Raw genomic sequence first — 18,174 nt, 5'->3', positions numbered from 1 at the left:
TGTCTGGTCATATCCTGTGCACATTTTTTCTATTGGATTATTTACCTTCCTCTTGTTGTGGTGCTCAAGTATTTTATAAATTCTAGATATAAGTCCCTTATCTGACATGTCATTACCAAACACTTTTTCCCGGTCTGTGACTTCCCTTTTTACCCTGTTGGAGAAGTTTTTGGATGTGCATGGGGATCTTGTTGGGGATCTTCTCCTCCTTCACTGACCCTCCACCTTTCCAAGCATGATGTCTTTTTCCAATGAGTCGCCCTTCCTAAACAACATGCCCAGAGTATCTGAAACAAGGTTTCACTGTCGTCTCCAAGGATCATCCTGGCTGCACCTTTTCTAAGACCTTTTGTTTGTCCTTTTGGTATTCCATGGTAACACTCTTCTCCAACATCATAACTCAAAGACATTCATTTTTCTTCTGCCTTCCTATTCACTGCCCAACTTTCAGCTGCACACCTTAGTCCTCAAACTGACATCATTGCACTTCAACACTTTGGTGAGGTCTCTGAGAGCAGACTTTCCTAAACAATGTTTTAAATTGAATGGTCAAAATTACCTCATTGAAATGGTGACACTGGAGAAAATATTTGAAACTGTTAATGGCAATAGTCACAGCGACATCAGAGGAAAGAATAGGTCAGGTAGAGGAAATAAACAGTGCAAAGAGTGGCCATGTCTGGAATATATGAGGACTAACAATCCAATAAGACTAGAATCGAATTTATTAAAATAGAAAGTAAAAGGAAATGAAACTGTCATTCTAATGGATACAGAATTCTGGACCGATTATTTTTCCCCCTCATCGCTTGTAATAGATCACTCATTCTATTATCTTCAGACTTCCATGGTTTCTGTTAAGAAATTAGTTGCTATTGTCATTTGGGTACTTTAATATAGGATCACCACACACCTGGCTGCTTTTATGATGTTCTCTTGGATTCTCCGAAGTTTTAGCATTATGAATCAAAATGGGATTTTCTTTATATTCACTCTGTTTAGGTTCACAGATCCTGTGACTTTAGTATTTGCAGGTCTTTCCTTAGTTTTGGAAATTCTCAATCATTATCTTTCTAAATATTGCTTCTCCCCTATTTTCTCTTTTATTACACTCTCTGGTTCCAATTACACATAAAGTAAATATTTTTTACCTTGTTTTATTTGTCTCTTAAAACATTTCCTGTATTTTTCACCCTTTGCTTCAATTTAGAGAATTTCTCACAGAGCAAGGAAACACTGTATGGTTCAAAATTTTGACGGGTATACACCAGGGATGTGTTCTATCTCCATACCTTTTCAATCTATATGCAGGACAGATTATCCAGGAGGCTGGGCTATATGAGGGGAAATGTGGCATCAGGATTGGAGGAAGACTCATCAATAACCTTCATTATGCATACGACACAACTTTGCTTGTTGAAAGTGAGGAGGACTTGAAGCACTTGCTGCAGAAGGTTAAACATTGCAGCCTTCACTACGGCATGCATCTCAACATCAATAAAATAATAATCTTCACCACTGGACCGATAGACAGCATCATGATGGATGGAGAAAGGATTGAGACTGTAAATTACTTCATCTTACATGAATCCACAATCAATACACCTGATGCCAGTCAAGAGATTATATGAGATGTATTGCACTGGAAAAAGTCTGTAGTGAGGAGCCTCTCTAAATTACTGAGAAGTAATGATGTCTGACGGAGGACTAAGGTGTATTTGATTCAGGCCATGGTCTTTTCAGTTACTTGCTATTCATCTGAAAGCAGTACAAAGAGTAAGGATGACAGAAGAAGAATGGATGACCTTGAGCTTTGGTGCTGGAGAAAAGTACTGAAGATCCCACCCACTGTCAAAAGAACAAACAGACATGTCTTGGAGAAGGTGCAGCCAGAGTGCTTCTTGGAGGCAAGGATGATGAAGCTTCATCTCATATATGGGCATGTTGCTAGGAAAAGTTATTTCTTGGAGAGGGACATCTTACTTGGAAAGGTGGTTGTGGTTGTAACACTGTCCTGTCTGTGCCATCCTCTCAATCTCTGACACATTTCCACAGTCATGATGGTCACCTCACATGGTCAAGAGTCATCCTCTTTTTTGCCACCTTTCCACCTTCCCAACCAAACAGTCACTTAAAAAAAAGTTGGGAAGGTGGAAGAGTGTCAAAAGAGAGGGCAACCCTTGACCATGTGAGCTGACCATCATAACTGTGGAAATGGGCTTCAATGTGTCAGAGATTGTGAGGATGGTGTAGGATAGGACAATGCTCATAGGGTTGCGATGAGGCATACTTGACTCAATGGCACCTAACAACAAAAGCACCTGTCTATTGACCAGGTAGCTGTCTTCCAAATTTCTTGGAATAGCCTGGTGAGCACATACAGAGCTGCACCTGTTTGTTCAAGCATTTCAGTTGGCATTACATCAATTCCTGGGTCATTTTTTTGTCAATGCCTTCAGTATAGCTTGAACTTCTTCCTTCAGCTCCGTTGGTCATTGATTATATGCTACTTCCTGAAATGATTCAGCGTCAGTCAGCTCTTTTTTAGTACAAAGACTCAGTGTGTTCCTTCCATTTTCTTTTGATGTTTCCAGCATCATTCAGAGTTTTTCCCATGACATCCTTCAGTATTTGCTTAATCTATATGTGTTCCTATTCCCCCAAAAAAGTGATCTAACAGAATCTAGAAATTATTGAACAATAATGTTAATAGCCCATGTAAGTAAAAATCCTACTGAATATTATCTAAAAATGGATAGATCAGTACACCAAGAAACAACTGCCAGATGTTGAGGTTGAATTCAGGGGAGTCCGTGACATCAGGATTGCTGATGTCAGATGAATCTTGGCTGACAGCAAGGAGTACCAGAAGGACATTTACTTGGGTTTAATCACATGTACAAAGGCATTCGACTCATAAGAAATTGTGTGGATCATAAGAAATTGTGGATAACATTGAGAAGAATTCACTTAATAGTGCTCATGTGGACCAGGAAGTTGTTGTCTGAACAGAGGAAGGAAACACTGAATGGTTTAAAGTGAGGAAAGGTGTGTGTTAGGGCTGTTTCCTTTCTCCTTACATATTTAATTTCTATGTGAACAAATTATTTGAGAAGCTGAATTTTATTAAGAATATGGCTTCAGGATGGGAGGAAGACTAATCAACCTGCATTATATAGATTACAGCCTTGTTTGCTGAAAACTGAGAAAGATATGAAATATTTGCTGGAAAAAAATCAAGAATTGCAGCCTTCAGTATGGACTACATCTCAATATAAAGAAAACAAAAATGGAGAAAAGATAGAAAGTGTCAAGGATTTAATCTTATTTGAACCACAATCATCAATCTTGTTACCACCAGTCAGGAAATCAAAGGACATGTTGCACTTGGGAAGAGCACAGTCAAGGACTTCTCAAAAATGCTCAAGAGAAAGGACGTCAAGTTAAGAACTAAGGTGCACCTGCTCCAACCCAAGGTCTTTTCAATTACTTGCTATGATTCTGACAGTGACTAAACACAACAGACGAAGACTCAATGCCTTTGAGCGTGGTGCTGAAAAAGAGTACTAACTATCCCATGGACTGCCAAGGGAACCAAAAAATTGTGTCTTGGAAAGAATGTACCAAGGATGCTCCTTTGAGGGAAGAATGGCAAGAATTTGTCTGATATATTTTGGGCATGTTGTCAGGAGGGGCTAGTGGCTGGAAAAAGACATCATGCTGGGAACCTGCTAGAAGGTCAGCAAAAGAGAGGAAGGCTCTCAACACGATGATTTGACACAGTGACTATAACAATGAGCTGTAGCAGGCAGAGATGATGAGGATGGCAGAGAAGAGGGAAGGGTTCAGATCTATTGTTCATAGCGTTGCTGAGTCACACCCATTTCCGGGACACCTGACAACCACAGCAACATTACCAGGAGCATTGATGTGGACCCAGGTAAAAAGAAATTATTAACATTTTCAGTCTTTCCTCCATCTATCATGAGGCTGCCTATTCATTCAGCAATGAGGATTTTCCCCTTTCAGCTGTCAGTCTCACAATATAGCGAATTGCAGTTTGCTGTGGTGCTGGAAACTATGCCACTGATATTTCAAATACCAGAAGAGTCATCCATGAAGCAGATTTCAGTGGAGCTTTCAGCCCAAGTAAGACTAGTCACCCACTTCAGAAATCTTCTGAAATAACAGGCCTTTGAATATCCTATAAATAACAAAAAAAAATCTCACTACAATATAGACTGCTGAGGTGGTGTACCCCTGAGTCAGAACTGACTCCCAGCTGGCCCTCTCACAGGTTTTCAGAGGCAGTAAATTGCATGGAAGGAGGCTGCTCATCGTTCTCCCATAGAGCAGCTGGTAGATTTGAACCGTGTGCCTTTGAGATAGCAGCACATCTCCTTACCATTAGACCACCAGAGCTCCCTACTATACAGAGAGGACTAGGGTACTAGAATCCCTGACGAAGAATGTGAATTTAATTCCAGGTTCATTGGGAAATTATTTAATTTTAAGCAAAGAAATTGCTTGGTATGATTTAAGTTTTTAAAGATGATTCGGTTTACTATGTGGAAAATAGTCATGGCGAACAAGAATTGGAGCAGGGAGACCAAACTGTAGAATAAAACTAATAATCCGGGTGAGAGATTATGGTGGCCTGAACTGGGATGGTAACTCAGATGAAGATAAGTAGATGCAAACGAGGTATATTTCAGAAATGTTGTTATGTGCTGTCGAGTCACCTGCGACTCATAGAGACCCTATGGACAAGAGCCCTAAACCCTGCTCTCTTCAATGCCAATCTTAATGTCTCTGACACACCTACCCCCTTTACCCCAGTCACTGAATCAATCCATCTCATCGAGGGTCTTTCTCTCCTGTGCTGTCCCTCCACTCTCCTAAGCATGACGTCCCTCTCCAAGGACTGGTCCCTCCTTGCAACATGTACTAAGTACGTCAACTGAAGCTTCAGAATTCGTGCCTCCAAGGAGCAGCCTGGCTTTACCCTCTCCAGGACAAACCTATTTGTTCTCCTAGCAGTCCATGGTATATTCAATACTTTTCTCCAGCACCACAGCTCAAAGACATCAATTCTCCTCCTATCATCCCTAGGCATTGTCCAGCTTTCTGATTGGTAAATTCTGTTCCTGGGTACAAGGGGTGGTGAGAAAAGGGACTGAGCAATTGAGTGGATCAAGATGGAGAGATATGAGTAAGGTGCACGTATTTGGGGGATAAAAGTCAAGGATTCTGTTCTCAAACCATTTGTGTGTTTTTTTAAATGTAAGATTGGTATAAAAAAAAACAAAAACAAACACAAAAAACAAAAAAGAGAGAGAAACTGTTGTCTGACACCTTTGAGACAGAGAGACCAGAACTGGCCTCAGAGACAGCTGAATCCAGATACCAGACATTGTCATCAAAACTAACACTTTCTCTTATCTGTTTAGGTCTCTCTCTTTTTTTAATCCTTCTCTGGGATCATGTAAGTCTGGAGAGACTACAATTGTGTTCCACTCATGGAGGAATATCTATACAAATACAGATCTATATCAAGGGAGCTCTGGTGGCAAGAAGCTACACTGCAATTACAAAAGCACCCAATTCAAGTCCCCCAGCTGCTCTGTGGGAGAAGGATGGGCAATATTCTCTCGTGTGATTAATTGCCGCTTGAAAACCCACCAGAGGGTCAGCTATGAGTCGGTTCCGACTCGATGGTACACAACATATCTAGTTGTTGCCATTGAATTGAAACCAACTTATAGCTGACCTTCTTGCAGGAGGAAGCTAAGCTGTAAATCCCACAGGAGGAGAATGCCCAACTTTCTCCCTGGAACCTCTAGAGGCATGGTCTTTGCTTTAGCAGTACCACTTTCTATGAACTATACAAAATCTCCTTATTATCTATATATAATCGAGTAGATTATGAAGATCAGATAAGATCATGTAAAGAAAGCACTGGTATAATTTGCCCCAAATCTATGCATTGATAAAAGAGAATATAATATAGGCTATAGAAACCCCTGGGTTTCATGTTAGGAAATAAGAATGATGGTGGGAAGGAAGGAGGTGAAGCTTGAAAAGAGGCTGGTAGCAGCGAGCAGAAGTCAGTGTGGAGCTGGGGCGAGGGGCAGGGACTCAGATGCCTCACGCTCCCTGTGCTCGCCAGCCCCACCCCAAACCTGGCCTCAACCCAAGCCTGCCAGGTAGGGGCCCTCCCTGGGGCCCCCACCCACAGCCAAGACAGGCCTTGGCCCGTACCCACTCCTGTGCCTGCGTCTGGAGTTTGCTAAAGCCACAAACATTCCTGAAGGATTGATAAAATTCCGGAAGCCACACCCACCTCCCACTGCTACCTTAATGTAGAAAGGATGGGAGCCCCATGCCCTTCCCCCACAACACACACAGAGGACTGTCTGACAGCACCAGCCCCCCACAAACACACATGCTCCCCTGTCCCTTCTCCACAGAACAACAGCTTTGAGGAATCTCATAAGCCCTGCCATCTTTCTGCTAATCTCCTGCCAGTCTTGTGAGGTCTCTGACATGACCCTTGAGAACTGATTGGTTCCATTCCTTTCTTCTTTCCAAATCCCTCAGTGTATTAGGGAAGATGTGACAGAGGTGAACCTGATGGTACTAGTCATGCTCTACAGCTCTCAGGACTTCTGGGCATCACAGGGGCCTGAGGTAGGGAACTTCTGGTCTTGAAAAGAGCAGGGAAACTGAAGGCCAGAGAGCAAAAACTCTTATCAAAGTCACATCTGCAGGCCCTCGCGGAGCATTGGAAGAACACAGACCATGACACCATGGGCCAAGCACCTTGAGGCCTGGCCTCTCACCCCATGCCTGCCCACAGGTCCTCTTCCTGTGGACATAAGAGATAGTCCAGCAAGGACTAATTCAGGTGTTGGGGTAGATATGAACAAGGAGACAGGACAAAGAGGGAAGCCCTCAGCCTCTGTAGTTGACAGAAGGTAGCTGTCCCAACTCTTCAATGTGACGTGGGGCAAGTGTCTTCACCTGTGAAAGTGAATCTTGGTAATAATAGAATTCTCTCCTGCCTCCCCCCACGCTACACCAGCATACAGTCCCAGGACTTCCTGCCTTCTCTGGACCCCAAACCTTACAGCCTGAGGGGCTGGCCCAGCCCTCCCAATCTCCTGCCCTCTCCCCTCTGTTGGTTTGGATGATTCATCACCTCTAGGCCACAGTCATGCCCATCAAAACCCATTTTTCCGGTTTCCCATTCTGAGCCAGGGGCCCCTGCCCTGCATTGCTCTTGGCATGAGGGAGGAGTGAGAGGCCTGAGTTGGGGAAAACGACGCCCCATTGTCCTCTTCCTCAGGCTTGAGATCTAGGAGTTGGAGAACCAGAAGGTTAGGGAAAAGGAAGAAAAAGAAAAGATAATCCTTTATGTAAATGAGGTCTAGAGCCCTTCTGAGCAGTTCTTGGGGAGAAGTGGTAGTAGGAGAAAGCTGTGGAGGAGGTGAGAGATTAGGCCAGAGCCAGGATTCCCCACCACTGAGAGAGGCCTGAAAGTACTTCAAGCCCAGCAACGTGGAAGCAAGGACTATTCTCTTACTGTCTGCAGGCCAACCTCTCAGCTCCTCAGGGCAGAGTCCTGGAGTTCCCCCTCACAACCCTCCTTCTCCCTGCCTGCATAGCTCCATCAATCACCAAGTACTGGCTTTTCTTGACTTTAAAAGGCATCCCACTGTCCCTTCTCCCCCAGGTCTTTCCCTTTTGCCCAGGGCAGGTCCTCATCAGCGCCCCCATTCTCTCTGACATCCTCCCCATTCGACCCACACATAGTCCAAAGGGGATCTTCCTTAGATATGGAACTGATCAAATAGGGGCAGGCTTGGGAAGAAGTGAAACAGCCAAGACAGCAGCAACTCACATTTCTCTGTTGAAGGAATAAATGAGTGGGGGTTGGGGTTGCATGGTGGACTGGTAGGCCCAGCACAGCGCTCACATTCACTGAGCACCCAAAACTTGCCAAGTGAACGAACACATTCCTCGGTTCACGTCCCTCATCCCCACCTTGTGAGATGAATATTCCTAGAACCATTTTACTGATGAAGAAATTGAAAGGTAGGGATGCCATAAAGCAGGTGCCCAGCCTACAGTGAGGAAATGACAGCTGGATTTTTAACTATACAGTCAGACTTCAGAGACTGATTCTCATCCCTGCTCAGAACCCTCTCTAGAGTAGGAGAAATAATCTATGTTGAAGGCCTTTAAGAGTCTGTGGACCATAAAACAGCTATAAGGTACTATCCCGCCACAGCAACAACAATAAAGTTCAACAGGGCAGCTGACAACAAGTGCTGGCAGGGTTGTGGAAAGACTGGAACTCGTATTCAATGTTGGTGGGAATGTTAAATGGTATGGCCACTAAGGAAGGCAGTCTGGCACTTTCTCAGAAAGTTGGAAATATAAATATCATTTAACCCAAAAATTCTACTACTAGGAATATACACTAAAGAAACTAGACCTGTCACCCAAACAGATATATGCACACCCATGTTTATTACTGCGTTATTCACAATAGCAAAGAGATGGAAGCAACCTAAGTACCCATCAACAAATGGATAGGAAAAACTATTCATACAATAGAATACCATGCAACCCTGAAAAACAAAGAATTAATAAAATATTAAACAACATGGGTGATCCTCGAGGATATTATGCCGAGTGAAATATATCAGATAAATAACAAATATCATGTAACTCTGTGGTTATAAAACAGGACTGACATGGGAGTTGGGGGAAATTGAGAAAAGAGAGGATAAATAATGAACATTGCAACAGATGAAAGAAAGAATTGTGTAAAAGGAATATACGATTAGGTATTATCTGTATGACAGCAGTCCAGAATAAGAGTTGAATAGTAAAGTGGACTTTTGGAGGAGGGGGAAGGAGGAAATTATGCAAAAATGAATGAATATTTTTTAAAAAATAAAAGTGAACTGGGGCAGGGAGGAAAATGTGCAACAATGAATGAAAATTCAACTTTTCTGTAAATTTTCTTTAAACTCACAACATAAAAAGAGACAAAGAAGAGTGAGTGAATGTGCGTGTGCGTGTGCATGTGTCTGTGTGTATGTCTGTGTGTCTGTGCGTCTATGTGTCTGTGTGCATGACAGCATGTATAGCTGGAAAGTTCATCCTGAAAGTGAATCTTGCCCACTGCTGCCCTCCACTGATCAAAGACAGTACTGCTCCAGTCTCAAGGGACTCTCACTTCAGAACAGCAGAGCCCCTGAGAAACCAGATGTTCTGAGGTTAAATCCCTAATATACAAAGAGCTCTTGAAAAGAAACAAGTAAGTGTTCTCAACAACAACAACAAGAAGTATATATGCAGACTATTTCATAACAGAAAACATCCAAATAGTCAATAAACAGTGATTAATTTAACTTATTTGACAATTAAAAAAAGAAAGAACCGAAAAGCAATGTTGTTGTGTACTGTCCAGTTGGAACCAACCTGTAGCTGATCCTCCAGTGGGTTTTTTCTTTTCCTTTTTTTTATGGTGAGAAACATTAGTATTTAGAATTAGCCAGCTGGACTCTATTAAAATGATTCCCAAAAGCATCATAGTCAGGAGCAAGTCGAACATAGGCCTTTTTCTCTCCATCAGGCCTAATCAAGGTATTGACCTTGGCCACATCAGTGTCAAAGAGCTTTTTTTTAGCTTGTTTAATTTGGTGCTTATTGGCCTTGACATCCACAATGAACACAAGTGTGTTGTTATGTTCTATCCTCTTCATGGCTGGCTCTGTGGTCAGGGGAAACTTGATGATGGCACAGTGATCAAGCTTGTTTCTCCTTGCTGCTCTTTTGGGGCTATTTGGGCTGTTTCGGAGTCTCAGTGTCTTAGGCCGCCAGAAGGTGGGTGACGTGCAGATCTTCTGTTATTTTTGTGGTTGTGGACGCCCTTCAGGACTGCCTTCTTGGCCTTTAATGCCTTTGCTTTGGCTTCAGTTTTGGGAGGGGCAGGGGCTTCCTTCTTCGCATTCAGTGCCATCTTCATAGAAAGCCCAGTGGATTTTCAAAGACAGTAAATTGTATGAGAGGAGACTGACCTCCTTTCTTTAGCGGAGCAGCTGGTGGATTTAAACTGCTTACTTTGGGTTTAGTAGTGCTCTCCTTACCACTAAGCCATCAGAGCTCCCTAAAAGCAATGAGATCTGTCTACTTTTTAGATTAAAAACAGTTAACGACTTCTATTGAAAAAGGTGTTGGCAAATGGACATTCACAACAATTCCATTTCTGGAATCCCAAGAGGTGGGGACGAAAGGGACTCTACTAGGAAGACAAACCACTGGCCTATATGGTATTTAGACCTAGATTTGCTAATCCAGAGTGAAGCAGTCTCGAGCTCCTGAGCAATCAGAGATGGAAGAGCCTGTTGGTCCGACACCCTCACTTTGAGGCCAGCCACGGCCAAAGCTACCCTTGAGCACTAGAACTTGAGCCTGCAGACCCCAAGGCCAGGGCTCTTTTCTTGCTGCTGTCACTCCACAAGGTGGATTTAATGTCAGGCTAATGCCACTTTTAAACAACATTATTTCCACAGATATAAGGGCTGCCGCTTCAAGCACAATTCTATCCAAACCAAATGTTACATCTCTGGGGATATTAGGCACATAAGATATCTATCTCTCTCTCCTCTCTTCTCTTTCCGTTTTTCATTGACCCAGCTCTCCGGAAAGATCTTTGCACCAACGAGACTGTCACTAGTACTGACTCAAAGCCAAATGCAGGAAGAACAAGGTAATATTTTCTTCCTTTCATTTCCGTGGCCTCCTCTCAACCCTCCTCACTAGTCTTCTTGCCTCTCGTGTCACCTCAATAATCCATTCTCTACACTGCTCACCACTGAGCCAATTGACAGCACCATAATAGATGGAGAAGAGATCAAGGTTATTAGCAGTTACAGTTGCTCAGATCCACAATCAACACTCTTAACACCAGCAGTCAGGAAATCAAAAGGCGAACTGCATTGGGAAAATCTGCTGTCATGGACCTCTCCAGAGTGCTGAAGAGCAACAATGTCAGTCTAGATACAAAGGTGTGCCTAATCCAGGCCATGTTGTCTCAATTACTTGTTATTATGCTTCAGAGAGTTGGACAATGACTAAGGATGACAGAAGAAGAATAGATGTCTTCGAGTGGTGCTGGAGAAGAGTCTTGAACATACCATAGACTACCAAGAAAACAAATAAGTCTGTCTTAGAGAGGGTGTCTTGGAGGCTAGGATTTTGAAGCTCCACCTCACTTACTTTGGGCATGTGGCCAGGAAAGATCGGTCCTTGGAGAAGGACATCATGCTTAGAAGGGTGGAGGGACAGCACAGAAGAGGGAGACCTGGGATGAGATGGATTGATACAGTAACTGGGTCAATGGGGTTTGGTGTGTCGGAATCAGTGAGACTAGCTCAGGACAGGGCAGGGTTCAGAGCTGCTGTACATAAGGTTGCTATACATTGTAGGTAACTCAGTGGCACATAACTACAATTACATACTATGACAGGTTTGGAAGCAGGAGTGGAATCCACATCCTAAACAACATACCTCTGGAAACTCTATGAATTTTGATAAATGTTGATAGTTGTAGAGGAGCTTCAGGCCTTTTGTTCATAGGGTTGCTATGAGTTGTGCTCAATTCCAAGGCAATTAACAACAACACTGCCCTACAGAGATCCTTCCAAAATACTCCTCTACCTGTGTCACATCTGCTTGGCTCCCTACTGCCCTTATTAAGGAAGCTTAGTGATACCACATCAACCTTCATATGTAGCCTCTTGCCCATGTGCACTGGGATCACACCTTGTGGGTTGACTCTACCACAGCCTTTCATGTCCAGGGGCATTTGTTCATGCAGCCCCCTCTATTTATAATCTCCTGCCTTCTCTATGTGGGCACTTTCTTCCCATTCTTTCAAACCACTTTAAATAAATGTCCCTCACTCCAGGTAGCCTTCTACTTCAGCAAGATTTTTTCCCTTTTAAAAGAAATTATTTTTATTTTTTATTAATAGTTTTCCCATCCATTAATTGTTGAACATTTTACTCCCTGCCCACCTCTCCTCCAAGTTCGCTGTTCTCTTTGGTTATACATTACCTGCCACCCCCACCCCCAGTCCACCTGACTATGCAACTCTTATTCTGGACTCTTGTTGTCCAAATAATAACACCTAATTATATATTCCTTTTAAACAGTTCTCTCCCTCATCTGTTTCAATGCAATGTACATAATTTATGCCCTCTCTTCTTAGTTTCCCCTGAACTCTGATGTTAGTCCTGTTTTATAACAGTGGCATTATGCAGTGTTTATCTTTTTGTGACTGAGATATTTCACTCAGTATAATGTCCTCTAGGGTCACCCATTTTGTATATTTCATGAGTACCTTGTTTTTCACTGCTGCATAGTATTCCATTGTGTGAATATACCACAGCTTCTCTAATTCGTTTGTTAATGGACAGTTGGGTTGTTTTCAACTCTTTGCTATTGTGAATAAAGGCACAATAAATATGGGTGTGCATATATCTGCTTGGGTGGCAGTCCTGGTTTCTATAGGGTATATTCCCAGTAGTGGAATTGCTGGGTCAAATGGTATTTCTATGTCCAGCTTTTTGAGAAAGCATCATACTGCCTTCTATTTTGCTTGCACCATTTTACACTCCCACCAAAAGTGAATAAGGGTTCCGGTTTCTCCACAATCTCGCCATTTGTTGTTTGATGCAAGACTTTTTAAAGGAGCGTGTTAAGCTACTTGTATGACTTGTACCATTTGCCCTTCTCCTGACTTTAATGTTTTCCTATTTATAGTCCTTTATCTGCTTCTTTTAAAAATTATTTTATATATAACTCCTCTTGAATTGATATTTATAGCCTCCCTTTGTTCCCTTGGCATCAGGATTGGTGGAAGATATGTCAACAATCTGCATTATGCAGATGACACAACCCTGCTTGCTGAAACCGAGGAGAATCTGAAGTGCTTGCTGCAGAGGGTCAAGGACTGCAGCCTACAATATGGATTGAGGCTCAATGTCAACAAGACAAAGATTCTCACCACTGGACCAAGATGGCAGCATCAAGATGGATGGTGAAGAGATTGAGATTGTTCACAGCTTTAGTCTGGTTGGCTCCACAATCTGTTGGCAGAAGCAGCCAGGAAATTAAAAGAGGTATTGTGATGGGAAAGTCTGCTGTTAGGGACCTCTCTAAAGTACTGAAGAGCAATGGTGTCTCTCTGGAGACTAAGGTGCATCTGATACAGACTGATACAGTCTTTGCAATCACTTGTTATACTTCAGAGAGTTGGACAATGACTAGGGAGGATAGAAGGAGAATTGATGCCTTTGAGCTTTGGTGTTGGAGAAGAGTATTGAGAGTACCATGGACTGCTAAGAAAACAAACAAATTTATCCTGGTGAGGGTTAAAAACCGGGTGGCTCCTTGGAGGTAAGGATTCTGAGGCTTTGTCTGACATGCTTTGGTCATGTTGTAAGGAGGGACCGGTCTTTGGAGAAGAACATCATGCTTGGGAAGGTGGAGGGCAGGCGCAGGAGGGGAAGGCCCTCTAGGAGGTGGATTGATTTGGTGACTCGGGTAATCGGGATGAGTGTATCGGAGACAGTGAGATTGGCACAGGACAGAACAGGGTTGCTATGAGTCGCAAGCAACTCGATGGCAAATAACAAAAACAACTTTGTTCCCTCAGCTGGCTTGAAAAATAAGTATATTAATACATATTCGCTGTCCATTACTGTTCTTAGTTGCCATTGAATTGATTCTGGCTTACGGAGATCTTTAATAAAACAGAACAAAGCATTGCCCAATCTTGCGCCAAATTAATTGTCATCGGCATGTGTGAGGACATTGTTGTGACTATTGTGCCACTCCATTTCACTGAGAGTTTTCTTCATTCTTACTTACCTAGTGGCTTAGTGGGTAGTGAGTTATGCTGCCAACCTAAACATACTTGGTTCAAATTCATCAACTGCTCCATGAGATAAATATAGACATTTTCCTCCTGTGTGATTTACAGTTTGAAAACTCACTGGAGGTCCAGTTATAAGTCTTCCTGGATGCACACAGCAATAGCAACACTATTTTACCAAATACAGTGTTCTCTTTTTTTTTCCCAGTGATTGAGCTTTCCAGTTGACAGGCCCAGAATCTCACAAACCATGCTTCAAAGGAACATCCAGGCTGTACTTCTCCTAAACTTAAAGACAAGAGCTACAAAAAATCCCTAGACCTCTCCCAAAAAATCTAAAATTTGATGGTTTTATTCTATCTTATTTAAAAAACCTCAAAAAAAGAAGGTGCTCCAACAGCATAGTCCACATCATGTGCTGCTAACGAAAATCTTCAAAACACTCTTAGCAAAAATGTTTTCTGTTCATGGATAGTAAGACTCAATACAGTGAAAATACAATCCTACCAAAAGCAATCTCCATGTTTAATGCAATTCTAGCACAGATACCAAATTCCTTTTTCAAAGAGATAGAAAAGGCAATTAATTGGCAAGTTTATTTGGAGAGGAAAGAAAACCCAAGTGAGCAAAGCACTTCTGAAAAATAAGAATGAAGTGGGAGGCATAGCACTCCCTGACCTCAAAATCTACTACACCACAGTAGTAACCAAAACATCATGGTACTAGTACAATGGAACAGGATTGAGAACCCAGAAACTAATCTATCTATCTATCTATCTATCTATCTATCTATCTATCTATCTATCATCTATCTATTATCTATCTATTATCTATCTATCATCAACTGATATTCAACAAGGAAACAAAACTTATCAAATGTGGAAACAACAACCTCTTTAACAAATGGTGCTGGCAAAACTGGACTGTTACCTGCTGAACACAAAAATCAACACAATGTGGATCAGAAACCTAGGGGTAAAGCCCCAAACCATAAAGATCATAAGAGACAAAGTGTGTCCTAGCTTAGAAAGTCTAGCCCATGGTATAAAAGGGCTGAGAAATACAGCCAGAGATACAGAACCAGGAGAGGATAAAATTGATGAATGGGACCTTCTAAAGACTGAATCCTTGTGTGTATCAAAACTTTTCCCAATAGAGTGAAAAGAAAACCTACTAAGTGGGGAAAAACATTTGGCAATACCATCTCAGACAAGAGTCTCATATCAAAAGTGTGCAGAATCCAACAGGACAGGACCTCCACAAGAAAAAGTCTGATCACACAATTACAAAATGGGAAAAGACTATTCACAGAGGAAGATACTCAGATGGACAACAGGTACAAGAAGAAATGCTCAAAATCACTGGCAATAAGAGAGATGCAAATCAAAACCACAATGAGATATCATCTCACCCCAGTAGCAATGGCAAAGACTGAGACGCAAACAGAGATTTCTACACTAATGTTCATAGCAACATTATTCACCATTGCAAGAACATGGAACAGCCCAAATGTCCAAACACAATAGAATGGATTGAGAAATTGTGGTATATTCACACTATGGAATACTACACAGCACTCAGGAGCAATGATTTTGGAAATTACTGCATAACTTGGGAAGGACTGGAGAGTATTATGTTGAGTGGACAAACTCAGTCCTATGTGGACAAATACTGTATAAGATCATTATTGTGGGAATATAACGATAACTAGTAAAACATGTATGAGGATCCAAGGGGGGAGGGTGGGTAGGAGCAGAAGGGTGAGGATGGCAGAGGGGAAATCATAGGGTTGTACAGTTTCAAGAGTAGAGGGAAGGGTAGGTAAAGGAAATGGGGAAAATCCAGTGAGGATCTGGAAAGACAGGGCAATGGTGGGCATAGTTCAATGTTGATCATTTTTATGAAGTAAAATGAATAGGAATGATTGTATGAAACACAATGTGAATATAATGTGAAACACAATGTATATGAACTTTGTAAGCAAACCAGTGTGGTGGTGTTGGTGTTGATTGCCTTCGAGTCAAGCACAACTCATAGCAACCCTATGAACAAAAGGCCTGAAGCTCCTCTACAACTATCGACATTTATCAAAGTTCATAGAGTTTCCAGAGGTATGTTGTTTAGGATGTGGATTCCACTCCTGCTTCCAAACCTGTCATAGTATGTAATTGTAGTTATGTGCCACTGAGTTACCTGCAATGTAAAGTGACCTTATGTACAGCAGCTCTGAACCCTGCCCTGTCCTGAGCCAGTCTCACTGATTTTGACACACCAACCTCCATTGCCCCAGTTACTGTATCAATCCATCTCATCCCGGGTCTTCCTCTCCTGTGAAGTCCTTCCACCCTTCTGAGCATGATGTCCTTCTCCAAGGACCAATCTCTCCTGGCCACGTGCCCAAAGTAAGTGAGGTGGAGCTTCAAAATCCTAGCCTCCAAGGAAAGACTTGATTTCACCCTCTGCAAGACAGACCTATTTGTTTTCTTGGCAGTCTATGATAAAATAAAAATGTATTTTAAAAAATAATATATAAAATAACATCCACCAGTTGCTTCGCAGATCTCTGGTGAGCCAGTAACTCCTCTGTTCTTCAAGAATGGGTTTATTAAAGTTGTCAAGAATAAGGCCTACTTCAAGAAATACCAAGTGAAATTCAGAAGATGACACAAGTGTAAAACTAATTACTATGCTCAGAAGCACTTAGTAACCCAGGATAAAAATAAATACAACACACCTAAATACAGACTGATAGTTCGAGTAACCAAATAGAGATATAATTTGCCAGAGCTATGCCCGTATAGAAGAGGACATGATAGTCTGCATAGCCTATGCTCATGAACTTTCTGAGTATGGTGTGAAAGTTGGCCTGACAAAATTATGCTGCAGGATAATGTACTGGCCTGCTGCTGGTCCGCAGGTTTCTCAGTAGGTTTGGCATGGATAAGATCTACGAAGGCCAAGTGGAGGTAACTGGAGATGAATACAATATGGAAAGCATTGATGGCCAACCAGGTGCCCTCACCTGCTATATGGCAGACCTTGCCAGAACTACCCCAGGAAATAAAGTGCTTGGGGTTGTGAAGGGAGATGTGAATGGAAGCGTGTCTATTCCTCACAGTACCAAGAGATTCCTTGGTTATGATTCAGAAAGCAAGAAATTCAACGCAGAAATACATCGGAAACACATCACGGGTCAGAATGTTGCAGATTATATGTATTACCTAATGGAAGAAGATAAAGAAAGATGTTTATAAGAAACAATTCTCTCAGTACATAAGAACAACGTAGCTCCAGACATGATGGAGGAGATGTATTAGAAAGCACAAGCTCCCGTATGAGAGAATCCAGTCTATAAGAAGCCTAAGAAAGACGTTAAAAAGAAGAGATGGAATTGCCCCAAAATGTCTCTTACCCAGAAGAAAGATCGAGTAGCTCAGAAGAAGGCAAGCTTCCTCAGAGCTCGGGAGTGGGCTGCCAAAAGTGAAACCAATTTTCTGTGAAGATTTTTCAGATAAAGACAATAAACTTATTGTTCAAGAAAAAAACCCCAACAACATCTAATCAAAGCATTTAGTATCATGATTATTATTACTACCAGTATTTATTTAGATTCACATTTTTCTGCTCACAATTATTTCCTGTTGCCATGCTTTCCATGAGGGATTTTTCCTCCTCACAACTTAAACATATAATTGACATACAGTGAACTGCATATATTTAAAAAATAACATTTCATTGAGTTGTTGATAAAGAATGATACATATTTAAAGTAGATTGTTTTTATAAGATTTGACATAGATGATGAGAGAGAGATACACACATACTCATGAACTCATTACCTTAATCAAGATAATTAATATATTCACCACCTTTAAAATGTCCTCTTTTCCTGAGGTGATATGGTTCACTTATTTATTGCTTTTCTCACAACAGTCCTGTAATTTCCACCAAATGATTAGTAGGATTGATGCCTTTGGGTTGTGGTTCTGGAGGAGAGCACTAAATATCCCATGGACTGCCAAAAGAATGAACAATAGGTCTTGTAGAGAGTGCAGTTAAAGTGCTCCTCAGAGGGAAGGATGGTGAAACTTGGTCTCACATACTTTGGACACGTTGCTAGGAGAGGCTATTTCTTAGGGACAACATGCTTGTGAAGGTGGAGGATCGGCAAAGGAGAAGACCCTTGACAAGATGGATTGACACAATGGCTGTAACAA

At 41.9% G+C, this 18,174-nt stretch overlaps 1 pseudogene; it reads left to right on the top strand.

Annotated features, from left to right (window-relative positions):
* The window catches only part of LOC102877241, a 48,101-nt pseudogene extending 30,644 nt beyond the window's left edge, over window positions 1-17,457 (top strand).
* Window positions 17,458-18,174: the final 717 nt, after the last annotated feature.

The sequence above is a fragment of the Elephantulus edwardii genome, unplaced genomic scaffold, assembly GCF_000299155.1.
Source record: "Elephantulus edwardii isolate Elephantulus edwardi_28Jun2011 unplaced genomic scaffold, EleEdw1.0 scaffold00049, whole genome shotgun sequence".
In the NCBI taxonomy this organism is placed as follows: Eukaryota; Metazoa; Chordata; class Mammalia; order Macroscelidea; family Macroscelididae; genus Elephantulus; species Elephantulus edwardii.
This window is presented reverse-complemented; position numbering and strand designations above follow the sequence as displayed.